Source organism: Dryobates pubescens, chromosome 17, assembly GCF_014839835.1.
Source record: "Dryobates pubescens isolate bDryPub1 chromosome 17, bDryPub1.pri, whole genome shotgun sequence".
In the NCBI taxonomy this organism is placed as follows: domain Eukaryota; kingdom Metazoa; phylum Chordata; class Aves; order Piciformes; family Picidae; genus Dryobates; species Dryobates pubescens.
This window is the reverse complement of record NC_071628.1, coordinates 5,101,325-5,128,023: the sequence shown is the minus strand read 5'-3', so window position 1 is coordinate 5,128,023 and position 26,699 is coordinate 5,101,325. Positions and strand designations below refer to the sequence as shown.

Here is a 26,699-nt window from a genome sequence, read left to right as displayed (position 1 = left end):
AGATGCTGGGTGTCTTTGTTTTCATGGGCTTCTGAAAAGGTTTTGCATCTTCCCTGTGTAAACCTGGGTTGTAAACTGGGCTGATTAGACAAGCAGGTGGTGATCAAGTGGTCCTTTCTGGTTTGCACTCCTGAATTCTCAGCATAATAGAGAAGTGCTGGGCAACAGGATGCTTTTCTGGGAGCTCTGCACCGCTTCCCATGCGAGTGGTGAGCTGCAGCCTCCCCGGCACGTGGTTCACAGCTGGTGCTTGAGTTCTCCCAGGCCTCTTCCCAGCTCTGATATGCAAGCTGAGCGATGCAGGAGGTTTGGATCATGTTCCTCTCTTGCTATTGATCATCCTTTTGGTGCACCTTGGTTCCAGGTAGAAGTGGAAAGATAAAAAGCTTGCACAAACCAGGGAACAAATCCACACCCCCCCCAGTTTGTGCTATCTTTGTGGCCCATTCATATGCAGGGCGTGCTGCACTGAAGCTGCCTCTGCTCTCCCTTTGGCTGCTGCTGACTCATGAGTGCAGGAGACATAACTCAGTCCCTGGGAACAGGGAGGAGGCCCATCTCCCAACCTGCAGAAACTCATTCAGCATTAAGTGCTTGGAAACAGCTGCCCCTCTTGTCAGGGATGGGGATCTGCAGCCACTGTGCCTGTGGAGGTGTCTCTGGGGCAGCCCCTCCTGGGTGCTGAGAGCCAGAGCTGGAGCCGTTCTCGCTGTGCTTTGCCTGCTGGAGTGATGGGGTGTACCAAAGGGATGCACCCAGCTCTGCCTTTGGTTTTCATTCTAATCTGCTACTTTAACTCTAAATCTAATCCCTCCTGTCAGGGGTGGGGAGCTGCAGCCACTGTGCCTGTGGAGGTGTCTCTGGGGCAGCCTCTCCTGGGTGCTGAGAGCCAGAGCTGGAGCCGTTCTCGCTGTGCTTTGCCTGCTGGAGTGATGGGGTGTACCAAAGGGATGCACCCAGCTCTGCCTTTGGTTTTCATTCTAATCTGCTACTTTAACTCTAAATCTAATCCCTCCTGTCAGGGGTGGGGAGCTGCAGCCACTGTGCCTGTGGAGGTGTCTCTGGGGCAGCCTCTCCTGGGTGCTGAGAGCCAGAGCTGGAGCCGTTCTCGCTGTGCTTTGCCTGCTGGAGTGATGGGGTGTACCAAAGGGATGCACCCAGCTCTGCCTTTGATTTTCATTCTAACCTGCTCCTTTAACCCTAAATTTGGTCCCTCTTGTCAGGGATGGGGAGCTGCAGCCACTGTGCCTGTGGAGGTGTTTCTGGGGCAGCCCCTCTTGGGTGCTGTGAGCTGGAGCTGTTCTCGCTGTGGCTCCCCTGCTGGAGCAATGGGGTCAACCCAGTGGATGCACCCAGCTCTCCCTTTGATTTTCATTCTAATCTGCTAAATTGGGCCTGTTGGTGGGGAGGGGAGAAGGAGGGCAGTGATTAGGCAGGAGTGGAGAAGCTGAAGGTAGTGTGGGTTTTCTGTGCTGTTAATTCTGTATTTCACATTTTGCATAGCACCTCATCTCAAATTGATTTACAAACCCTGATGGCTTGGGGGCAGAGGGGGCTCCCCTGTGTTTGTGTTTTTCTTTCCTTTCCTTCCCCTCCTGTGCTCTCTCAAATCTTCAGTCTGTGTGCTGGCCATTGCAGGATGTAGGTGCTGATGCAGCTGTGCAGTGTAGCAGAACCCAAACCTCAAAGGAGTGAGTTTTGCTCTGAGCTTTTGCCCTGTGGGGCTCGTCAGAGCTGGGTGAGTTGCAGGGAAAGCTGCTGGCAGCAGGATTTGGTTTCATGGAACTATTTGATCAGGATCTTAAAAGTTCACAGAGATGCTTGGGGGTGGCATCTGGACCCACTTCTCCTGTGGAAGATGCCATGGGGGTGGAATGCAGCACTAGTGATAACTGCGCACTCATGGAAATGCACAGCAAATCACCGCCTCTGAGCTCCAGGGTTGCAAGGCAGTGGGGCTGGAACCAACCCCCCCACCACAGGCACTGCCTTTGGGTGCCAACAAGAAGCTGGCAGGCTGCAAACCATTACAGTTTTACATTTCCTTGTCGTTCATGAGGCAAAACCTGGGCTTCAAGACCTCAGGCAGGGCTGGATTTGGTGTGTGTATTGTATTTGAGTCCCCAGGACCTTACTTGGGCAAAACTTCTGACTTCACTGGTGGCTTTGCTTGAGGCTGGAAAGTTTCATGATTCACCTTTTAAATTAACCATGCTTTGGGGAGCTTTGGCTGTAAGGGGTTTGTTTGATCTGATGTGCTCTGCTCAACTTAAACCTGAGCTGGAGAATATTTGTTGCTCCCCTTCTCCCCGTGGTTTTCACGCCGGAGGGCTTTTTCTTTCCCCCTGTGCAGACCTTGGACACAAATACTTCATTTGCTGCCACTTGTAGAGAGGAGAACTCCTCTGGGCTGGGGAAGCTCCTCGATGTGCAGCTCAGCCTTTACTGGTGCAAGCTATCATCTGTCTTCTGCCACCCACCTCCTGCAGAGCTGCTGTCCAGCTGTAAGCAAAGGTGCTCCCAGTCTCTCTCCTTAGCACTGAGGTGTTGCTAGAGCAAGGACATACTCAGCAAGGAATCTCTCTCTTCGTGGTTGTGGTAGGTTGAGAGAGGGCTTAGCTCTCCCTCCTCCACAGAGTAAGAAACCACAGCTAACTCAGTCGAAGAGCAAAAGCTATATATTTACAAGCATATATGGAAAGCAGGTTATATATAACACAATATATACAGGTATTTACAATATATACACAGAAATACACAGCAAAGACAAATAACACAACAAAAATCCCTCCCTCAGGGAGGGATCCCCTCTTTGGAACCCCCTCTCTCCCCCCCTTACCTCCCTTTTTCCCCAAAAAGGGGTTAGAGAGAGAGAAAGGCAAGTTACTAAGGAAAAGAGTTGTTAGCAAGCTTCAAAAGCCCATGCAGGATTAGTGTTTGCTTATCTGAAGGCCAAGTCCAGCAGTTCGCAGAAGAAGCAGGCAGGGAGAACAGGCTGAAACACCAAACTCCCCCAACTCCCAAACCGAACTGAACTGAGGAAAAAATTTTCCAACCGCTTCACAATCTAAAGCTGAATTTTTGTTTATCAACCAATGAAATTCGTTTAGAATATCAGAATGTTTTGGTTCTAGTACCAAAAACATTAGCCAGTGTGTTCCAGCAGTGTTTGTTCTTAAAGGCACAGCCTCAAACGACCACAGTGGTGAAGCTTTTCTCCTTCCTTCCTTCCTCCTGCAAGCAATCCCCCTGCTCTTGGATGCTGCCTGGGTTGAGGACATGCCGATACCCATTACCAGGCTGCAATGAGGAGAGCAAACTCTCTATGCTTAATGCAGTATTAATAGGACATTGATGTGATATAGATTTCTGTCACCCTCTATCCCAGCAAGCATCGCTTATCACGCAGGGATGACGGATGTTTATTCCCAGCCACTTAGCTCTGCAGAAGGGAACTGCAGCTGAAACATGGAGAGCTGCTCCTGCCCGTGCCGCTGCAGCCCCTTGCGCCTGCTCTGCGCTCCTGTCCTGGGGGCTCTTCTCCTTAACTTGTCCTCAAGGAGACTGAGACCTGCTCCTCACTGGGGATGTGCTGCCCTCACATCGATGATGGGATGAGCCAGCTCTCACCTCTGACTTTCTGGGATGTTTGCAGTTGTCTCTTACCCCCTTTTTGGCTGCTGCCTTCTTTCCAGGAGCAAGAGAGGCAAGCTTGGCTTAGGATCCTCTTTCCTTTCCCAGCTGAGGGCCTCTCACCTCTGACTTTTTGGGATGTTTGCAGGTGTCTCTTACCCCCTTTTTTTGGCTGCTGCCTTCTTTCCAGGAGCAAGAGAGGCAAGCTTGGCTTAGGACCCTCTTTCCTTTCCCAGCTGAGGGCCTCTCAAAAGACATGGAAGAAACTGCACCACCTTATTTGCTGGTGAGGAAGCACTGAGCCTTTGAGATGATGCTCCCGGCACCTTTGTGCTGTGACTCCATGGCATGCTGGGCAGCACAAGGGTTTGTAACTAGTCCTTGTTTCAGCTACCCTCAGCTCTACCTGGAGGACTAAGCAAAAGACCATGGCAATGGGGGCAGTGCACCCACAAATCGACTTCAGAAGAGCAAGCTGAAGTATTTGTTTGTTCTCCTGATCTTTTGCAATTGGAAGAGGAAGGCAGTGGCATATCTGCTTGGCAGATGTCAGCAGGAGGAGCAACAGGTTTTGATGAGTTTGCACCTCTGTTTATTGGTCAACAAACAGACAGGAGTAGAAGAAGGAGCAAGCACTGTGGACAGAATATGTGATGAGGACACATGGTGTAGGACCGCATGGCTCCATCCTATGGTCAGGGATTTTGGTAAAGCAAAACATGATTCACTCTACCCCCCAGAAAACAGCTCTTGGCTCTTCTGGGCAGATAGAGCCAGCTCATATAGCTCCTATCGGGGGGGGGGGGGGAGGGGGGCGGGGAATGGAGCACTGGCTTGAAATAAGTTGCTGGGGTTGTTGGTAGGACATCATTTTCATATGTATGCTTTGCAACTTTTAACCCTAGCTCCATCTCCTAAGTTCAGGATTCAAATATGGGAGGGAAAAAAGGTAATTGTGAATAACTGGAGACTTTTGTGGTGAAAGATGGGGTAGTGTTTCAGAAGCAACATATGGGAAGGTTGTTTAATAGCAGTGATTAATTATTGACACGATGCATTAGATGCAGATTAGTTCTTGGGTCTGATGTCTCAAGCCTTATAGAAATGCCACAGCACAGCTTTGCAGTTGTTCTGTTCTCACATGCTTTTTGACTGACCAAAGAGGTCTTCTCAAGAGTGACACAAATCAGAGAAACACATCCAAACCTTACTGGAGCTAATTAATCTGGGGGGCAAGTTGCTTGCAGCTCCCTCCCTATCTCACATCAGTGGATTCTCGATTCCCACCAGTGCTGTGTAGACCTTTGGGAGCTGGGGTTGCTCAGCCTGGAGAAGAGAAGACTCCAGGAGGACCTTAGAGCTGCCTGCCAGTACCTGAAGGGATCCTGCAGGAAGGCTGCAGAGGGACTTCTCATCAGGGTGTCTAGAGACAGGACAAGGGGGAATGGTTTGAAGCTGAAGCAGAGCAGGGTTAGAGTGGAGCTGAGGAAGAAGTTCTTCAGTAGGAGGGTGGTGAGACTCTGGAATAGGCTGCCCAGGGAGGCTGTGGCTGCCTCCTGTCTGAGGGTGTTGAAGGCCAGGTTGGATGAGGCCTTGATCAACTGAGTCTAGTTGAGAGCTGTCCCTGCCCATGGTGGGAAGGTTGGAGTAGATGATCTCTGAGGTCCCTTCCAACCTGAGCCATTCTATGATCAAGTTCTGCTGGAGTCAGCCTTGTGTTTTAGCCCTTCTTAGAGCAGTAGATTTCTGGAAATGGCTTAGGGCTGGAGGCCACCCAGCATTGAAGATCAGGCACTCAAATGTTTTTTGTAAGGTTGGAGTGGCATTGGTGGAGTGGTGTTTTCTCTGCTGATGTGTATCAGGAACTCTCTGACAGTTGGTTTTTGTGCCCTATGTGGCGACACTGTGGGGTGTTGAAGGCCAGGCTGGATGAGGCTTTGAGCAGCTGAGCCTAGTTGAGAGGTGTCCCTGCCCGTGGTGGGGAGGTTGGAGCAGATGATCTCTGAGGTCCCTTTCAATCCAAACCATTCTGTGATTTTGGTGGAGGCTGTTGCCAGCCCTGACCAGAGCTGCTCTCCTCCTCCAGGACTGGTGCAGTGCGGGCACCGGGACGCATCCTCCACGCGGGCGGAGCAGACGTCCTTCCGTGGAGTGCTGACGGGAGCTGGCTGTTGGTTGTTGGTTTTTCTTTCCCTCAATCTCATTTATTACAGGCTGCCCTGACATAATTACATATTCAAAGTTAGTAATTACACGTATTCATGCTAATTAAGTAATTAGATCTAATTACAGCAACTGTAAATACATGGTAATCGCCTAAAAAGAAGCACTGCCGAGCAAAATAAAACCCCACACAAGGCAGATCACACAATACAAGCACCACCAGCACCCTTTCAGTCCAGCCCCTGCCCTGAACTTGTGTGGCAGAGCTGTTTAAAAGGAACATTTTGGTCATCTAGAAGAAAAAAAAACCACCCCAAAATAATAAATCACCTCTTCTTATTTGTAAAACAAAGAGGTCTCCTTCCCTTGCTGTCTCACAGGCCTGGAAAAGAAAACTGGGAAGGGCATTTCCCCTGAGCGCTGCCAATTCCACTGGCACGGGTTAGGCCATGCCAGGGGAGGTTTAGGCTGGATGTTAAGAAGAAGTTCTTCCCAGCAAGAGAGATTGGCCATTGGGATGTGCTGCCCAGGGAGGTGGTGGAGTCCCCATCCCTGGAGGTGTTTAGGAAGAGCCTGGATGAGGCACTTGGTGCCATTGATTAGATGGTATTGGATGATAGGTTGGACTCAATTATCTTGAAGGTCTCTTCCAACCTGGTCTCCTCTCTCCTCTCTCCTCTCTCCTCTCTCCTCTCTCCTCTCTCCTCTCTCCTCTCTCCTCTCTCCTCTCTCCTCTCTCCTCTCTCCTCTCTCCTCTCTCCTCTCTCCTCTCTCCTCTCTCCTCTCTCCTCTCTCCTCTCTCCTCTCTCCTCTCTCCTCTCTCCTCTCTCCTCTCTCCTCTCCCTTATCCTATCTAATCCTATCATACCCTATCCTATGTCCAGTTCTGGGCCCCTCAGTTTAGGAAAGATGTTGAGTTGCTGGAATGCATCCAGAGAAGGGCAACAGAGCTGGGGAGGGGTCTGGAACACAGCCCTGTGAGGAGAGGCTGAGGGAGCTGGGGTTGCTTAGCCTGGAGAGGAAGAGGCTCAGGGGAGACCTCCTTACTCTCTACAACTCCCTGAAGGGAGGTTGTAGCCAGGTGGGGGTTGGTCTCTTCTCCCAGGCAAGCAGCACCAGAACAAGAGGACACAGTCTCAAGCTGTGCTGGGGGGTTCAGGCTGGAGGTGAGGAAGAAGTTCTTCCCAGCAAGAGAGATTGGCCATTGGGATGTGCTGCCCAGGGAGGTGATGGAATCACCATCCCTGGAGGTGTTTAGGAAGAGCCTGGATGAGGCACTTGGTGCCATGGTTTAATTGATCAGATGGCGTTGGGTGATAGGTTGGACTTGAGGATCTCAAAGGTCTCTTCCAACCTGGTTTATTCTATGCTATCCTATCCTATCCTCCCCTATCCTATCCTATCCCATCCTAATCTATTCTATTTTCTATTCTAAGTGTGGTTTGTTCATCCTGGGCTAAAAAAGCTAAAAGCTATGCAGCATTTCTATTTTGCCCCCCCCTTTTTTTTTATTTTGGCTACAATTGGCACCAATTTCAGAAAGAAAATTACATTTCAAAGCCACAAAACTCCACAAAGCTTACAGTTTCATTTGGCTAAAGAATAAAATAAATGAGTATAGAATTCTCTGAACCTGCTGGTAGTGGAAAATGGGAGATTTTCTTTCCTTTTCCCCAGGGATTAAGAGGATTTGTCAAAGAGAAATTTAATGCAATATAAATGTGCAGCCCAGGGCGAAGTAACAACAGCACTCTGCTGCCCAATGCCCAGCACTGGGGCCAAGCTGTCCAGGTCTCAGTTCCTCCCACAGGTCTCTGCTGTTTCTCCAAACTTCTCTTTTCTTCTTCTCTCCTCTAACATGAAGCCCCCAGACTCTTTTCCAGCAGGATCCAGCACCCATTGCTTCTCAGAACCAGGCACTTGTGGGTTGAGACTCTCCTGCACAGGGGCTCCTCACTGTCTTAACAAGTTTAGCTCTTCTCAGTCAACCCATGTGAGCAGCTTTTAGAGGGTTTAATGAGGGGCTGAAAGTTAGCTGTTTAGTCACTGATGTGTTTTGCTCCTCCCTTCTGTGTCTCCTCATTTGTCCCAGCAAATCCTGGGTGTGTGGCTTGGTTCTGTGGAAAAGCCCTGGCCTAAACACTCAGCACTCAGCTGCTAGCAGGTGGGAGGCATAGGTGGTCACTGCAGTGACCTTCTGCCTTCAGATTTGCCTTCCTCCTGCTTTGTGATTGCCTCTCATAGAAGCTGCTCTTGAGCTCCCAGGGCTGAGATGAATGTCCTGCAAAAGATCTGGGTGTTGAAGAAACCCTGCAGGCTCTGGCCTGCTGCCTCCACAGCAGATGTTGCAGATACCTGAAGAAAAGTGTGAGCCACAAAAATCTCTGCTTCTGTTAGCCCTTGGAGCAGGAATGAACTTTTCTTGCACTCAGCATCCCCTTCTTATCTCCTTCTCCAGGCTGCAGCATCTGACTAGCAGGAGAGATCCCATGGCCAGTGGGACTCAATCTGTTCAGTCCTTCCCAGCCCTCTCCTCTGGTTTTCCTTACCTGTGGCTGTTTTGTGCTCTGTGCTGTTTTATCCAGCTCTGAAAGAACTAGTGGAAGAAAGATCCACTTTTTCCACACCTCAGAAATGCAGTTTGTGTTTGCAGAGGTGGAGTGCCCATCCCTGCTGTTGCACCTGTACTTTGAGTTGCAGCCTCATGCTCAGCAAGTTGCTCTTCAGACCTTCCTGCTCTGCTGGTGCTACAGAAATGAGAGGCTTTATTTTCAGGCTGTCTGGCAAAGGCTGCAGAATTCACTCTGTGTACCTTGCCCCTCACTCAGCTCTGCAGGCATTGCCTGTGGGGCTGCATTGAGAGGAGGAAAAACAGTGTGGGACAATGGAAAATGTGGCTCTGCCTACTTGGGAAAGCTGCCTCCTGCAGCTGCTCAGGGCTTAGCTCCTGTCTCTGTTGCTTTAACATGTGTCTACCCAAAATATTTGTAGCAACACCCAAGATCAGAGGCAGCTGAGGAGGCTCCAACCCCAGCACAGGGGAATGATGCTGGGCAGCACAGCTATGGTGGATGGTGACACCTTGGATGGGGACCTTCCTGAAGACTGAAATCCATTAGGAATAGAAACCCTTAAATTGAGGAGAACATGGCTTTGGGCTCTCCAACTGAGAGGCTGTCCTGGTGGTGGAAATACTGCTGGATACAGACATCAGAGATTGGACAGGGAAATCTTTCCTTGAGGACAATTCTGCCTGCTCCTCTGGCATGAAGCCATCTCCTCTGGACCCTTCAATGCAAGTGTCTGTGGGGGCATCAAGCTGGGATGGTTCATCTGGACTGGTTTTGGAACTGGAGCTCACGTTGTAGGAGCTGTCAAGCACTTAACAAGCTGGAGGAGAGGAGGCCCTGAGCTGGTTGCCTCCTGCATTTGGAACAGCTCTAGCACAGCAGACTGCTCTGGCTGCCTGGTGGCCTCATCCCTGCAGCAAATGGATTGGACTGGACATGCACCACTTCATGGAGGGCACGCACTGCTGCTGCTCTGTCTTGCATCCAGCACCCTGCCCTGCTCATGCAGGAGCTCAGGCACCCTCCCACTGCTCCTGCAGCACACAGCACCACCCCTGTGTACGTGGACACATCTCCCTCACTTGCTCAGTCATGCACTGTGGGATGGTATAAACCCCTTGCTGAATCAGCTCTGCTTCACTCCCTGTGCCACATCTTCCTGCCTGGTGACACCTACACACTGATCATCTCTACCTCACCACTGATGCTGCTGAAGGATGTGTGGATTTCTGCTGAGCACCTCTCAGCTCTGCCTTTCCTCAACCAAACAGAGAAGCCACGATGCTCCCCACCAGGCAGTTCCCAAAGCCATCAAAGGTGGTTGCATCTCCAGTTTCTCGTGGATGTGTAAGGCTTGGCAGAACAGGTGTGCTTCTCACCCGTGGCCTGGCATGAGTCAAGACTCATTGTAACAGGATGAGAGGAGGAGTGGCATCAAATGGGGAGAAATGGGTTTACATTCCCTGCTTTATTGGCTGCTTGCCTAGGCACCGGTGCTTCTCCTTGTCCAGTTACACTTGTAGAGGACCCAGGGTGCTCTTAAACATTCCAGAGAAAGGAGGGCTCTGCTCATAGGCATTGGTGCTTCTCCCTGGCCAGTTACACTGGTAGTGGACCCAGGGTGCTGTTAAACATGAAAATGTCCATGCCAGAGATAGGAGGGCTCTGCTCATGGGCAGACCCTCCTCATGCTAATGGCTTTATCCCTGCAGGAGAAAGCAACAAGGTGCATGACCTGAAGCTGTTGCAAACTCAGGCAGCCCTGATGTCCAGAGTAAAGAAAGGGGTTCAGGAGTATCCTCCTCACGGTTCCTCATGCGTGTGTCAGTTTTGCTTTGGGTCACTTCAGAAATAGCTGGGGTTTGTGTGTGTGTGGTTGGAGTTGTGGTACTGATTTCTGTTGGACATCACTTAAACACTGGGTTTGCTTTTTAGTGGGTTGACAGCAGCTTATAATGCTTGGCTGTTGGGGAACCAGAGGACACAGTCTCAAGCTGTGCCAGGGGAAGTTTAGGCTAGAGGTGAGGAGAAAGCTCTTCCCAGAGAGAGTTGTTAGCCATTGGAATGTGCTGCCCAGGGAGGTGGTGGAGTCTCCATCCCTGGAGGTGTTCAGGAGGGTATTGGATGTGGCACTTGGAGCCATGGCTTAGTAGTCAAGAGGTGTTGGGTGACAGGTTGGACTTGATGATCATTGAGGCCTTTCCCAACCTTCTTGATTCTATGATAAGTACCTGGAGGCTGGGCTACCTCTGTATTCCTGGTACAAGGGGAATGTGCCCATGCTGCCTGGCCATGGGGTACCCTGAAGGCACCAGCAGCTCCCAGAGTCTGTTGCTTTGTGACTTTTTTGTTTGAGCAGGCTGGTTTTCAGGCGTCAGAAAAAAAACGTCTCTCTCTCTCAGGGGTGTTTGGGGACTTGTTGTGGTCAGGCAGGAGCTGTCTCTATGGTTAGAAGATTGCAGGCTCTCATTGTTGGTTCATTGTCTGCTCAAATGAAGATTCCTAATTAAAAAGGAGCTGCTGTTGCTCAGGAGCTGGAGCAGCCTTGCACGACCGCACACGCAGCAGGAGCATCATTAGCAGTGCTGCCCTGTGGGACGAGGAGTGCAGCCCAGCATCTAGCAGGGAAGCTGTGCGTCAAGAGAGCTTCAAAAAGCCACAAACCTGCCTCGAGTGCTGCTTTTGGGCTAGAGAGCCCAAAATGCCCTCTTCAGTCCTGAAGCCTGGGGAAAGACCCATGCTGAAAGGCGTTCTGCTTGAAGAGCTTCTTGTGTCAAAGAAGCCTTTTGTTGCCAAGCCTGGCACGGTGGCTGGCTCTGGGGGGAAGGTGTGGGCAGGCACTGGTGGCTTGTGCCTCCCAGTAGCACCGGGCAGGTGGAGCAGCTCTGCTCTCTGTAGAGCAGAGCTCTCAATTGCTTCATGTGCAGCATAACAAAAAGGCAGAAATTGTCATTCTTGGCTGCTGAACGTTCCCAGTCTGCTTCAGCATCCTGCTTCCTCAGCTGCCCTGCTCTTGTTGGTCTCAACGGTGGGGGCAGGGAGTGGGTTGGCTGCCACTGGGGTTGATTGGGTGGAGGAAGATGGTGCTGCTAATGGAAGCATCTCTGGATCTTCTGCTATAAGAACAGGCTGAGGAAATAGGGGTTGTAGAGAAGAGAAGACTTGGGGGGGGCGAACTTAAAGCAGTCTTCCAGTCCCTGAAGAGATCCTACAGGAAGGCTGGAGAGGGACTGTTTGTGAAGGTGTCTAGAGACAGGACAAGGGGGAATGGCTTGAAGCTGGGGAGAGTAGGTTTGAACCCGATCTCAGGAAGAATCTTCAGCAGGAGGGGGGTGAGACTCTGGAATAGGCTGCCCAGAGAGGTTGTGGCTGCCTCCTGCCTGGAGGTGTTGAAGGCCAGGTTGGATGAGGCCTTGAGCAGCTGAGTCTAGTTGAGAGGTGTCCCTGGCCGTGGTGGGGAGGTTGGAGGAGATGATCTCTGAGGTCCCTTCCAACCTGAGCCATTCTGTGATTCTGCTGGTGTGTTCCTGAAGCAGCTGTCTTGCACTGCAGTTAAATGTAAAGCACTCTCCTTGCTGAACTGGCTGTGATTTACTGAACAGGCCCAGCTGAGAGCTCAGCAAACCCTTTTTCACGTGTAGCTGATGTAAGATTTGTATGCAAGTGTCTTGAGGTGAAAAGTACATTGAATTCACAGCATGTAAGGATTGCTCTTGATGCCCAGGCTTGTCTCCTATTAAGGCAGGGTTTATTGCATAATCCATTTTTAGATTCCTCCATGCTCATTCCTAAAGAGGCTGTGAGTTACCTAATGCTGAACTGTGCTTGAATCTGGTTTCCAGAGCCCTTCTCCCTGCCCCTGCCTGGACAGATCTATTCCAGACTCACAGAACCACAGAATGTTAGGGGTTGGAAGGGACTTGAAAGATGAGTCAGTCCAACCCCCTGCTGGAGCAGGATCACCTAGAGCTGGTCATACAGGAACACATCCAGAGGAGACTCCACAACCTCTCTGGGCAGCCTGCTCCAGTGTTTTGTCACCCTTACACTGACAAAGTTTTCCCTTCTGTTCCTATGGCAACTCCTCTGCTCCAGCTTGCCCCCAGTGCCCCTTGTCTGTCCTTGGACATCCCTGAGCAGAGCCTGGCTCCATCCTCCTGACACTGCCCTGCACATCTTTATCACCACGAACTGAGGTCACCCCTCAGGCTCCTCTGCTCCAGGCTAGAGCCCCAGCTCCCTCAGCCTGTCCTCACAGGGAAGTGTTCCACTGCCTTCAGCAGCTTGATGGCTCTGTGCTGGACTCTCTCAAGCAGTTCTCTGAGGTCCTTCTTGAACTGAGGAACTGGACACAACATTACAGATGTGGCCTCAACAGGGCAGAGTAGTGGGGGGAGGAAAACCTCTCTGAACCTGCTCACCGCAGCCCTTCTAATCCACCCCAGGATGCCACTGGCCTTCTTGGCCCCAAGGGCACATTGTTGGCTCATGGCCATCCTGTTGTCACCAGTACTGTCAGGTCCCTTTCCCCAGAGCAGCTCTCCACCAGAGCAGCCCCCAGCCTGTACCAATCCATGGGGCTGTTCCATCCCAGATGCCAGATTCTTCACTTGCCCTTGTTGTAGTTCATCCAATTTCTCTTCACCCTAGCCCCCAGCCTGTCCAGATCTAGCTGGATGGCAGCAGAGCCTTCAGATGAGCCTTCAGACTAGGTGTAAGCATGCCAATGTCTGTCCCTCCTTCACCAACAGGACTCTGCTGCTGCCTGCAGCTCAGGCGTGGTCCGTACGGGCTGCAGGGTTCAGACTAAGCAACGCCTTACAGCTTGGTGTAGGCTCAGCTTTGCCTGGCCTTAGCTCTGAGTCCCTGCTGGTGCCTGACAGTTCTGTGTCACAGCTGTGGGGCTGCCAAAATGTCACACCTTCCCTTCAGCCCTGCTAACCTATTTTTCCTCAGTGCACTGGAGCACTGAGTCTGGAGGCTGCTGTAGCTCGCTATTTTTATCTCTGTATGTGATCTCTTTGGAATGTGCTGGGTTAGAATCTTTGCTCACCTCTTCTTCTCATGCCTATACCTTTCCACTGGTGTTTTCCCCACCCCTCTCTTTCCCACCACCACATCATCCTTCTGTGAGGGAAAAGGGAACTATTTTGTTGGGACTTTTTTTCCCTCCCCCTATAAACACCTCTTAAATTTAGGATGAGCAGTTTCCCTGCCTCCCATAAATGTGACTAGGAGACAAAAAAGAGAGATGTTGACTTGCTGGAAGGTGTCCAGAGAAGGGCAACAAAGATGGGGAAGGGTCTGGAGCACAGCCCTGTGAGGAGAGGCTGAGGGAGCTGGGGTTGCTTAGCCTGGAGAAGAGGAGGCTCAGGGGAGACCTTATTGCTCTCTAGAGCTCCCTGAAGGGAGGTTGTAGCCAGGAGGGAGTTGGTTTCTTCTCCCAGGCAACCAGCACCAGAACAAGAAGACACAGTCTCAAGCTGTGCCAGGGGAGATTTAGGCTGGATGTTAGGAAGAAATTCTTCCTAGAAAGAGAGATTGGCCATTGGGATGTGCTGCCCAGGGAGGTGTTGGAGTCACCATCCCTGGAGGTGTTTAGGAAGAGACTGGATGGGGTGCTTGGTGCCATGGTTTAGCTGATGAGATGGTTTTGGCTGATAGGTTGGACTTGATGATCTTGAAGGTCTCTTCCAACCTGGTCTGGTCTGGTCTTGTCTTGTCTGGTCTATTCCATTCTATTCATGGCAAATTTGCAATTAGAAGAGAGCACTGGAACAAAATGATTTCAGCCCTTGTCTCCCTTCCCCCAGCCTTTCCCACCCCTCCACCTCCCCCTTGCAGGATTAAGCTAAACTAATCCTCAGATGAGCAAGATCTTCAGGAAAGCAGAGGAGCCAAGTGAAAACCAAGGGAGGAGAAAGAAGAAGGTGTGTGTGTGGGGGGGAATAAAATCCTTCACACTCAACACTAATAAGGAAATTACAGGCATGCTACATTATGAATTGGATGAATTTTTAATGGTTAGAAATGCAGTTGATTTATAATGCATCCATCCTGGACTGCAGGGCCTGTCGCCAGCTAATAAATAAATGACAGCCCCTTTATATTAAAAGTATCAGTCATTTCACATCTCTGCACTGTAATTGATGTGGAGCACTGAGCATGAGGGGAGATGGTGGCCAGGAGGTCTATACCAAAGCAAAGGACCTCGTGTTTCAAGGCACACCTGAGATATGGCTTGAGTTGCTGGAAGGTGTCCAGAGAAAGGGCAATGAGGCTGGGGAGAGGTCTGGAGCACAGCCCTGTGAGGAGAGGCTGAGGGAGCTGGGGTTGCTTAGCCTGGAGAAGAGGAGGCTCAGGGGAGACCTTCTTGCTCTCTACAACTACCTGAAGGGAGGTTATAGCCAGGTGGGGGTTGGTCTCTTCTCCCAGGCAAGCAGCACCAGAACAAGAGGACACAGTCTCAAGCTGCACCAGGGGAGGTTTAGGCTGGATGTTAGGAAGAAGCTCTTCCTAGAAAGAGAGATTGGCCATTGGAATGTGCTGCCCAGGGAGGTGGTGGAGTCACCATCCCTGGAGGTGTTTAGGAAGAGGCTGGATGGGGCTCTTGGTGCCATGGTTGAGTTGATGAGATGGTGTTGGGTGATAGGTTGGACTTGATGATCACGAAGGTCTTTTCCAACCTGGTCTGGTCTATCCTATCCTATCCTACCCTATCCTATCCTACCCTATCCTATCCTACCCTATCCTATCCTATCCTACCCTGCCCTATCCACCAGGAAGTTGCATCCCAGGCTGCATCTCTCAGATGGGCCACAGCTGCTCCTCTGTCCCATTGCTCACAAGCCATGACAAAGATAAAAAGGAAGTAAAGAGCTTGGCAAAAGGGCTCTGTGCTTTTTAAGCCCAACCCTGTTTGATGTGTCTTATCCTCTAGGACAGGTTAGTTAACTCTGGATGGCAGCAGAAGCTCCATGTGAGGTGGCTGCCTAAAACTTCCTTGCTGCACGTGGAAGGAGACAGGATGCTTTGGATCTGCCTCTTATCAGACACCTTGTATCGGGATAGGGGAGCTCAAGCAGTCTGGTCTCTTGGTCCTGACTATTGGTGCAGCCAGGATGAGTCTAGCTTGGAGTCAGAGATCAGCACAAAGTCAGATGGATCCCACCACAAATATTCACTCCGAGGGCTGTGTTAAAAATAAATTCTGGGCCAATTCCAGAGATGGGGTAGAACAGTCCTGTTCTCAGGCCAGATCCCAAGCACTGAGGGGATCTTACAAAGAGCACAGCAGGCAGCTGAGTATTTGAGGGGTGGGATATGTTTTATCCTCCTCTTAATGAGGAGAAGTAACCTGGCATCCTGCACCTCCTCTGTTTCCTGGAAAGAAGCTTTTCTTCTTCCAGCCCAGCAAGGGGCTGCCAAGCACCTTCATCTCCATTTTATGGATGAGGAGAGGCAGCTGGAAAGACATCAGTTTGCTCAAGGTCACACCAGGTTGCTGACAGCCAGCAGCCTGGACCGTGTTCAGCCCGCTGGACTGTGCTGTATTTGAGTCACCACCTGAAGCCCTCTCACAGCCAGCCCTTTGGAGCCGGGAGTTTAGCCAGGCAAACAAAGTTCTGGGAGCTGTCAGCTCTGTATTATGACCCCACAAAACAGGAATTTTGAGTGTTTCCTGTTTCTTCCCAAACTGGTTTGCTCAGATGGTCTCTTTCCACCTACATGCACCCATGCTGCAGCCTAACACATTTCTGCTCTCCTCTCTTGACTAATTTTGAAGAGGCCTTTCCTTGCTCACCTCCTGGGAGCTCTGTGCACCTCATTCCCCCTAGGCACTGCCTCCTGGTTAAAGCTGGAGTTGGTTGGACCCCAAGTGTTGCCCTTGGAGGAAGATCACAGGATGTTAGGGGTTGGAAGGGACCTCTGGAGATCATTGAGTCCACCCCCCCCTGCCAGAGCAGGACCACAGAATCCAGCACAGGTCACACAGGAACGCATCCAGATGGGGCTTGAAAGTCTCTAGAGAAGGAGACTCAACAACCTCTCTGGAGAGCCTGTTCCAGTGCTCTATGACCCTCACAGTGAAGAAGTTCCTCCTCATGTTGAGCAGTTCTTTTTTTCACCTTGGCTTTAGCTGTGGCTGAAGGAATTGAGCGGGGAGCCTGCCGCTGCCCGAGGACAGCGCAGCTCTCCCAGATGCAGCCTTTCATCTTGACCTGAAGGCAGGAGCTGCTTATTGCCTTATTTATTACATTTCCCCACAGCAGTGTAAATACTAGATCCATGATAGATATGGGTCTTATGAATAATCTAGAGATTGGAGCTAAGTACTTGCAAGGTTTCTTTAACACAGGAGATCCTGGGCGTCAAGCGGTATTAATGATCTGCCTTGACGTGGGCTCTGCAGAGGGCAATTGCAAACCCCAGTTCTGTGAGAAACTGGGAGTGAAATCTTAATGTGCTCTTCATCCCCTCTGCTCCCACTGGGACCCTCCACAAAGAGTATCCTGTCTGCTGGGGTGTGTTTTTTTCTCAGCTCTCCCTAGACCCTCCAAGGATGGGAAGGCTAAGAGAGTTTGGGGGAAACAAATCCCTTCCGTAGGCAGGCTGGGCTGGGCTGGGCTGGGCTGCCAGAGGAGGCAGCTTGGGGAGGAAGTGTAGTACAAAGATCCTGGCAGCTCCCTGTGGTCACTAACAGTTCTCTGGACGTTTCTGGAAGAGCAGAATGATTAGTTAGAGCGAAACAGCTAAATTCAGGCAGTGATAATGATATTCTGTGCCTCTGCTCATCTGAGCCTTGTCTCCTCTCGGCAGCTTTAATAGGAAGCTGTCTGAAAGCCTTGCCCGGCCTCGTCGCTCTGTGCTGTTACACAGGTGGCTACATCACCATGAGAAAGTCTCTATAAAGTCTCCTCTTTAATGCCTTAGAATCTTTGGGGATGAGTTAATAAGTGTTAAGATGCAAGAGCTCATACTTGTCTGCAGTGAGATCATTGCGGGGGAAGGGGTGAGGGGACAGTAATCGCAGGCTGTGCCGGGGGTCGTTCTCTGCCTTGCAGCATTGGTTGCAGGGAGCTGGTAGCCTGCCTCCCTGCTGTAGGTGTGCCAGCTGCAGAGCTCTGAGGCCTCTTTAAACTAATGGAGCTCTTTGTGAAGGTTATGAATGCCTTTGCCTTTTCCATTTTTAGGTGGTGGTTGGGTTTTTTTCCTTCCCCCCAATCAGGCTGCTAGAGCTTTTTTCATTCCTTTCTCTCTAGCCATCACCTTCTTTAAGGTTATTTCTTTTCCTTCTTCCACCATCACCCTTTTGACATGAGTGAGGGAAGGGGAGACCTGTGGACTTGGTGGCTCATGTTCCTGTGTTGTCAGTCCTGGAGGAGGTGGTGTTGCTGACCTCTGTGGGTTGTGTGGAGCAGGGAGCGTGGGCTCAGGTGTTTCCTTGCTACAGGAATGGCAGCTCATTAACACTCTATGCCTTGCAGATAACTTTCATTGATTATCAGCAAGCTTAATCAAAAACTCTATCACACTTTGCTTCGATTATTCTTTTCCATTTCTTCATCTTTGGAGAGTCAGCTTACTGAAGTTGATGGACTCATTATACAGTTGGGAAGCTACTGCCCCAGGCTGCTGTGTGCATCACAGGCTTCAGGAAGGTTTGTGTCCTCCTTCCTGCATGTAGCAGGATGAATATTCCTCTGATGAGACAGGCAGTGGGGCAGTTGTGCTGGGCTGAGTTTTGATCTGCCTGGGGTGATCGCTTCCCAGCTCATGCAGAGTCCAGGCTCAGTCCTCATATAGTGATGAATAGGTACTGCTGCTGTGCATAGTGCTAACCCCCCTTCACCTTTCTAGAGGTGTGTGGTGGCCTCCTCATCACCATAAATAACTACCAACATGTGCACCTGCACCACTGGAGACTTCCCTCCCCTCTCGGAGAGGGATGTTTGGGTAGAAGCAGTGTTACGGAGCTGTCTCTGCTGCTGATTGCTCAGCAGTTGGGTGATGAAGGCTTTCCTTTGGGACACCAAGGGCTGGGGATATGAAAGAGCTGGGATGGGGGAGGAGGAGGGGATCTGTGTAGAAGTACTCTGAGGAAGAGGGCATGGACAGGGGTTGTTTGAGAGATGTGAGCTGGGGAAGGGAGATGGGAGGAGAACTGAACGCCAAACCGCGATGGGGAAGGACTGCACAGCTGGACCATGTGTTTGCTTTTCCTTTCCTGTTGATCTGTGTGCAGTGTAAACATAGCCATAGAAGTGGTGACCTGCAGCACAAATAGGACACTGAGTCCCCTATCTGAACAGGTCTCAGCATGCCTGAGATCAGCACCTCGAGTGTCTTGCTGTTGGGCATTTTGCTGACACAGCGAGGGCTGCAGCTGGCAACCTGCTCTGTGAACAGTGCCTTTACTCCTTGGAAGAACATTAAAGCTCTGGGGAGGGGCAGCAAGGAAGCTGTGCAGAAAGTGCCAAAGGGATCTCCTAGCACTTGCCATGTTTTTAATGACTGGCTCTGAGAAGTGGCAGGCCAGTTTGGGGACAGAGAAGGGAATTGGGAGGGAAGCCCTGAGACAGGAGTGCTGCTTGTTCCTGCCACTCCAGATTTATCTCACACTGATTATGCTTGATGTCCTGATAAGATTCATTTTTCTTTTGTCTTTTAATGTTTGCTGCATAAAAATCACTCTCCTTGATCCTACACGCTCTCAGGGCTACGTACTTCATGCTGGCTGTGGTGTTGCAACGACCTAATTTGATTGCAGAGGGTCGTGTCCTGTATAATGTTGTCTCATTTTCTCAGTAGTCAATACAAACTCGATTTGATTTTCTTCAAAAATCAAAAGAAGTGGGGGCAGGAGCCCAGCATCCACAGCCAAGCTTTTACCTGCAGCTCTTACCTTGCTGCCCGGCTGTGATGGGCGCCCAGCCTGAACAGGACCTGCAGGCTCTTATTATTTATCTCTTTGTTTTTCCCTGCTGGTGCTGAAGGGCAGAAAGGATGGAAGCTACAGGAGAGAAAGGTCCTCATTTGTAGCTTCTGGCACCTCTGATATGCCTCAAAGAGCAACCCTTCCAGCAGGCTCTGGACGCCCTCTTGATGGAGCTTATCTCCAGAGGGGAAGGTTAACTGTGTCTCCCCTTGGGACCTGGGTGAGTGTTTAGCTTTCTCCTTTTGTTTCCAGGTCCTTTGTACCTTTGTGTTTCACCTGCCTCAAAGACTCTTAATCTGCCTTATGCCTGTTATTTCCGAGGGGGGAGAGGAGGGTCTGGTCGCAATTTCGTGTCTCATTTCCATGTGAAACGAGCGTGTCGTTTCAGAAGTGGTGGCAGCAGCCCAGGTCTCCTGACCCCACCGGTGGTGCTCAGGGCAGCTTCAACAGCTCCAGGGCTGTGACTTGCTGAGCAGTGGCAGGGCTTGCTTGTAACCTGGAAGTGTCACTGTGTTGTTACGGAGCTCATTCAGAGGATGGTGCTTTTTCAGCAGCTCATAAAGGAGGTGTCAGCCCAGCGGTTGGTCTGTGGGGAAAAGAAAACCGACCCCAAAAGAACCTGCTTTTGCAAACCAAAGGTTGCAGCAAGCTTTTAGCTCTGGCTTGTGGGCCGTGGCTGCCAGCTGGGATTGCTGGCAGGGGCAAATGATCCAGCTGGTGGCTTCATTGTGGTTTTCCTTCTGGGTCTTGGACTTTCTTCCTTTGTTCTCAGGGGATTCCTTGTTCTCTGTCCTGGTGACTCCTGTCCCATTGGGTGCTTGCTGGGTGTTTGATTAAAAATGGATTTATTGAGGTGACACAGCAAGAGTCAGAGAGCTGTTGGCAGGCAAAAAGAACCATGATTCTGCAGCTTTAGCTGCAAGTAGGAGTTGAATACATGAGTCAACAGATCTGTGCTGCTGGTATGTCACCAAGCAGGCTGCTTTGGCTTCAGTGAAGGATTAAAGGTGGCCCGAAGAGGCCAGGCAGTGGGGTGGCCGAAGCACACAGCAGTGTTCCGTGCAGCTGAGCAAAGGGAACGGGATCCCAGGCCTTGAGGGCAGGAAGAAAGGGAGCAGGCTGGACATTGCCCGCTCCTGTGGACCTCCTTGGCAGGATACCAGGTCTCCATAGGCTAAGTGCCTGCCATGGTCAAGCCAATGTCCCTGATTTGTTCTCAGCTTTGAGATATTTAATCAGGGAATGAAATCCGAAGTCTCTCTGAGCAGAGACTGGCACACGGCAGCTGGCTGAGCGGCGCAATCAATGGATCCGCTGTGGAATGCTTCCTGCAGAAATATTACATCCTCTCTCATTTGCTTGATGATCTTTAGGCTGAATCAATCAAAAGATGCTGCACACAAATAGTTCAGCCCGCGATCCTGTGGGTGTCCATTAGAGAGGCATTTGCTCCGTGTTAATGGACCTGTTGATTAACAAACAACCCATTGCTTTTTAAGTAGAAAGCTGTTACTTGATGGCGATTGTTAGCATTTGCTTCCCTGGTGCCCCACCTCCCCCATGTGCAGCTCTTACTCGCTGCCAGCTTGGGCAGCTGCTGCAGCAAACCCCAGACCTGCGCTGCTGGAGACCAAGGCACTGCTATCTCACCCGGGCAGTTCCCGGAGATGGACCTTCTCCTGGAGGTTGGAAAGGACAGAAAGAGATCTCTTTGTACTCAGTGTGTGATCCCGCCACTGTGTGTGTTGTTGTCTTAATCACGGTTTCTGCTCCCATCTGCCTTTGTGTGTAGTGCCCTGCTGGACTCCAGCAATGTCCAGGGAAGATCTGCCCCTGACATCTCCAGCAGGCCAAGACCCTGCAGCTCCTTGAGGAGTCTGTCTTGGGTTTTACAGCAGGCTGAGTGCTTGTGATTTTATTTTGGTCTGGAAAGCCTCTAGTCTGTTGGATCAATACTATCTCCATTTAATTTCCCTGCAACATGGACATTTTCCTAGTCTCCACTTGCTCTGGGCAAGAAATTGCCCATGTCGTAGTGTTAGTTCTTGCTCTTCTGATGCTACTGTGGCAGAAAACCCAGCTGGCACTTCAAGCACTTTAAGATGATATTTTTAAGATGGCATTTTAAGATTGGGATGATATTCACTGCTTAGAAGATGCCTGCCTATTGGAAAGCTCCTGCACCAACCTGAGTGGACCCATCTCAGTGACGACCAAAGCTGTGGGGACAGGAAAACAGAATGTTCAGTTCTGGAAACATGCTCCCTGGACACAGCCCAGGACAGACCTCCATGCTAAGCTACATAATGCAGCTAATTGCAAAGAGGCAGCCACACAGCAGGGCGTTTGGGTCCTTGCTGCCCAGCCAGAGGCTGGTGGGAGGACACCATTTGGGCCCACCCTAGGCTGCTGGTGCAAAGCAGCTGCTGTTTAGTCCGGTGGGCCAAGCAGTGGGGGACCAACCTCCACCCCCATGTCACTTGTGTAGCTCCATCCTTTATTGCTCCAAACTGACTCAGCCAAAGCTGTCCTTCCCTCAGCTGGTGGGAGTCACAGTGGTGAGGCAGTTAGTGGATTAGGGCAGCAGAGTGAAAACCATTTGGCGTCTCTCTCCTGATTCTTCTGGGTGCCTTTAATTAGCATGATTGCTCAGCACGCCATTTTGCCATGTTCTTCAGCTCCCCTGGTTAGAATAATTATTCCCCCAGCTCCTTTTGTTCCAATTCCTGATTGCTTACAAAGTCTCCTGTTAAAAGCCATTAAACCCCTAATGCAAAGTGAGAGTAAAGGCTCGGCGGCGGCCGCGCTCCCGGCCCCACACGTGTGTGCCCGTGCGCTCCCCAGCCCCTCTCTGGCACTCCTCTGCTCCCTGCCACGTGCTCTCTGCTGCAGCTTCTCTCCCTGCCTTCCCCTCACACGCTTCCCCACTGGCCATCCCACGTGTGCCACATGCAGCAGGTGGTGTGCATGCTCCCCCCCTGCTTTCTGCTGGCACCTTCGGTAGCGCTCCGCTCGGTTTGCTCTGTGCATGGGCTGGGCTGGCACTGAGGTTGAAGTCAGGGCTGTGTTCTCTTACCTTTTGGTTTCCTGTGCAAATATGGAAGGGCCATGAGAAGTGGAATGTATCTGCATGCTTTTGCCCCAGTGTGGCTGCTCTTGTTTTGAGGAGCAACATACATAGAGGAGGACATCTCCTGGCTGTGGTGTCAGACAGGGCTTCAAATCATAGAATCAGCTGGGTTGTGAGGGGCCTCTAAAGGTCATCTAGTTCACCCCCCCTGCAGTATGCAGGGACATCCTCAACTAGATTGGGTTGTCCAGAGCCCCATCGAGCCTCACCTTGAATATCTCCAGGGATTAAGAGTAGGAAAGAACTTAATTTTGACATAAAGTTGTTTCCCTTTCTCTCAAGCATGAAGTTGCAGAATCATAGAATTGTCAGGGTTGGAAGAGACCTCAAGGCTCAGCCAGTTCCAACCCCCCTGCCATGGGCAGGGACACCTCACACTACAGCAGGTTGCTCACAGCCACAGCCAGCCTGGCTGCAAAAACCTCCAGGGATGAGGCTTCCACCACCTCCCTGGGCAACCTGTGCCAGTCTCTCACCACCCTCATGGGGAAGAACTTCTTCCTTTAGTGGAAGGAAAATGGGGCTTTGAGAGTCAGCATTCCTGGGAGTTTTGGCATTGCAGTGCCTCCCCATACAGAGGTTAGGGAGCTCAGTCCCTTCCCTGTCCCTCCTCTCTGCTGATATTTGATTAGCACATGCCAGTGATACAGGCAAGGCAGGCACAAAGGCTTGCAGAGAATTACATGGTGTGAAATAAGATTGGGCTGATGTGCTTTAAATGCCTTGTGCATTTAGGTGAGCTGGTGTGAGAGAGAGAGAAGGGAGAGAGGGAGACTCATTTTCCACCCCAGAGTGAAACTGGGTCAGAGGAGGGTCTGGCAGTCCTGTAGTTTAAGTGTGGAGCTGACTGCCAGAGGAAAGGATTCTCAGCTTGCTGGAAAAACCTTTGTAGGAAAGGCTTTTCCTCTTCCTTCCTTCCTTTGAATTGAAACTCCTAATTCACAGCAGCCACACAGTTTGGGTTTAGGTCTTCATTTACTGCCCTGCTGTCATACATCAGATCTTCCCTGCTCTGCAAAGCTCACCTTCTGCTGCAGGCTGGAGTAAGGGTGTCCTTCCCCAGCAGCACCCCCCTCCTCAGCAGCACCCCCCATGCACTGCTCAGAGGCTTCCTTCTCACTTCATCTCTGCTTTGCTGGCTGCAAGGGTCCTTCCAGGCTTTTCACACCTTCTTTGTGTTCCATGTGTGTTTTGTGGGAGCAAAGCCCTTTCTCCCTTGCAGGCCCACCGCAAATTCCTGCCCACTCGTGTGGTGGGCAGTACCCAAACTGTGCCCCAGGAGCAGCAAGATACTAGTGCAAGCCGGTGTTCTGGTGTTTGCTGTCCCCTCTTCCCCTGGGTAAAGCACACCCAGCCCTGAGCTGTGTGTTTTAGAGCTTGCCATGCACTGGTTAGGTGCCAAAACATGGTCCTGAAACAGACCTCTCCCTCGGCCAGATTAATGACGTTCTTCTGATGTATTTTGGTGCAGAAGGTTCTGAGAAGCATCTAGTGGGGCAGTTGTCAAGAGAAGAAGAGCCATGGTGGCACAGCCTTCATGTCTAAAACAATCACCAGAGCAGGAGCACTGGAGAGGCACAGATGAAGGACAATGATTCCAGACAACGCAGCATCCAAACAGCCTACAAAAAGTCAACAAAGCCTCCCTCCTTCCTCCAGGCTCCCTGCTGCTCTTGCTGTGGTTTTGCCCTCAGCTCTTCCTGTTCCCATTCACAACTCCCCTGTAGTGCTCAGTGCCTCCTTGCCTGCTGATATCTCCTCGTGTTCCCATCCTGAGCTTGTAAACTCCACAAAATCACGTTTCCCCACAGGATGCTCCTGCTGACACTTCAGGCTCTCGGGCTTGTACCACTCCTGGGCTTCCTGGAGGGCAGCTCTGGCCTTTCTAGATGACATAAGATATTGCTGGAACAGATGGCAGAGTAAAGGGACTTCAGCAAGCAAGGGTTTATCCTGGACCTCGGTCAGCTCCTCCGCCAGCCTGCTGAAGAGCAGGAGAGCATCACTGGCACTGCCTGGGCAGGGAAGGTCCAAGACACAGACTACAGCAGCACCCTGCGTGTCTCCTTTGCTGTCTGCTTCTGTATCCTGTTTACCAAGCCCTTCTGTGCCCTTCTAGACCCCAGGTTTCCTGGAGCAGGTGGGAGCCCGGAAGCTGGGGCTATTCCACATCAACTGCCTAGGCAGTCATCAGTTCTTCCTGTGACCTTGGAGAAACCATGGTCCTGCTCTGTGCCACCAGTATGCCATCTGTGGAATGACTATACCAGCTCCTGCCTCCCTGGGGAAAGAGGCAGGCATAACTAATGCTTGTGAAGTGCTCTCTGGCTGAAAAGAAGTTTGCAACAACTCTGCTGCAAGTTCTGACTCAGGGGCTTCCCTTGCTGGTTGGCCCTTTGATGTGACGAGCTGTGGTACTCGTGGATCTGCTGTACCATAACTGGAATTAATCAGCAATTAAGAAACAAGAGCCCAAACAGATTCCTTCCCAGCACATATCAGTTTCTGGGCAGATGAGTCAGGGGTTTCAATAACTGTTTAAAATGCTTAAGGGGAGCTAGTGCTACCTGAAGCAACCGGGCAAGAGCGGTGGAGGTGTCAGAGGGACGTAGATACCTGTCAGGCAAAGTGGAAATGAGAAAGAAGCTCTTGTAGCATTGTGCAGCGTGCCTGAAATTGGCAGCACTCTGAGGGCTGACTTGGAAAGAAGCAAAAAAAAGCCCCAAGAAAAAGCACCAGCAATGAAAAACTGACAAAAGAAGACATTTAAACCCCAAAGTGATGAAAAGGATGCATCGCTTGTTGGGATTGGGCTCTTTCATGCTGCGGCCCCGTGGGCTTTCTGGAGTGCAGAGGCAAAGACAGCGCACAGCAGTGAGAAATGAGGACTTGTGGAGGCAGGGAGAAGTGGTTGCTCCTCCTGGGTGGTGAGAACTGCAGAGGAGAAGGCTCCTGGACACGGTGGTGCAAGCAGATGGAAGGACATCAGCTACCAGCAAATGCTCAGGCATTTTGGAAGCATTTTCCTGCAGATTCTTCTCCAGGCTGATCTCTAAACCCCAAGAGTTTTGCAAGGCCATGGGTGTCACAAGAGACAAACCAAGCCTCCTCTTTGCTCAGCTACCTCCTCTCGGATCCAGAAGCACTGCAGTGAGGCAGGGGCTAAGCTCTGTAGGCTGTGGGCGAAGCTGCTGGCTGCCTAGTCCTCCCCCCTTCCCTGCTCCTCTTGCAAGTCATTCCACATACTCTGGCTTCAATCTAAGGAAAACAAAACCGATGAGGCCCAACTGATCTGGCTGCTCTCCATCATGCAGAGGGCCTCAGAGTGGCTTTAAATAGCTGCACCTCTGTGCAGCCTGGAGAAAAGCATTTGGCTGGGCCTCTGGAGAGGGAGGGTAGCCTTGCCTGACATCACAGGGCATCTCACACTTGAAGATATTCTTTTCATTTTGCCTTTGCTCTTAATTCTTTTTTCTCCCTCATCTTATGGTGTGGTTTTTTATTGTGTACCCTGGCAAGTGCTTTCCCACTTTGAGACTTCTCCTGCGGGGGATCGGTGGGGAATCTTGGAGCTCTGCCTCCTTGAGCTATCAGGCTACATCATTTAGTGTCTTGGAACTACTCCATCTATGAAAGAGTTCCAGAGAAAACAAACTTGTGATCCTGGCTAATGTGGACATGGCCCACATTGAGGGCGACCACGGTAGGAAATGCAAAGGATGCTGGAACTCCTCCGGCCAAAGGTTTAATGAATCTTGCACAGGCTGAAGGAGTTCACTGCATGGAAAGCTGCAAACCTTGCCCTATCCTCTAGGAACATCATTCAGCTCTTCAGTGCCTGCAAATGTTCTCCTACCCCTTCCTCTGCTCCACTTAAGCACGAGAGAAGTATGCCTGGAAATGGGATCTTCTGGACCCGTTTGCTTCCGCTGTGTCTCTTGTCCTGCCCTCAAAGAGATCCCCTGCTTGTGATTTTGGGTCTTGGAGAAGATGAAGATGCCACAAACTGGAGCTGAAGCTCCATCTAGCACACTCCTTAAGGGGTTTCCAGTGACACCAAGTCTTGTGGACTACAGGGGGATACTCTCACACTTGAGGTTAAACCATGGAAAATGATCAGAGATACGAGGCAAGCTGCTGTGGAGGGGAGTAAGGACCCCGTTGCCATGCAAATGAAGAGTCATAAGGCATTTCTGCAGCTCCCAGGGCCTTCTGAATCTTAAAAGAGGTGTTAACCTACTTGAAGTTCTGCTTGAGGTCTGTG

At 51.0% G+C, this 26,699-nt stretch overlaps 1 protein-coding gene across 1 annotated transcript in view; it reads left to right on the top strand.

The window, feature by feature from the left end:
- NTRK3 (neurotrophic receptor tyrosine kinase 3) overlaps positions 1 to 26,699 on the top strand; it is a 272,999-nt gene that overhangs the window by 158,196 nt on the left and 88,104 nt on the right. The window lies entirely within an intron of this gene.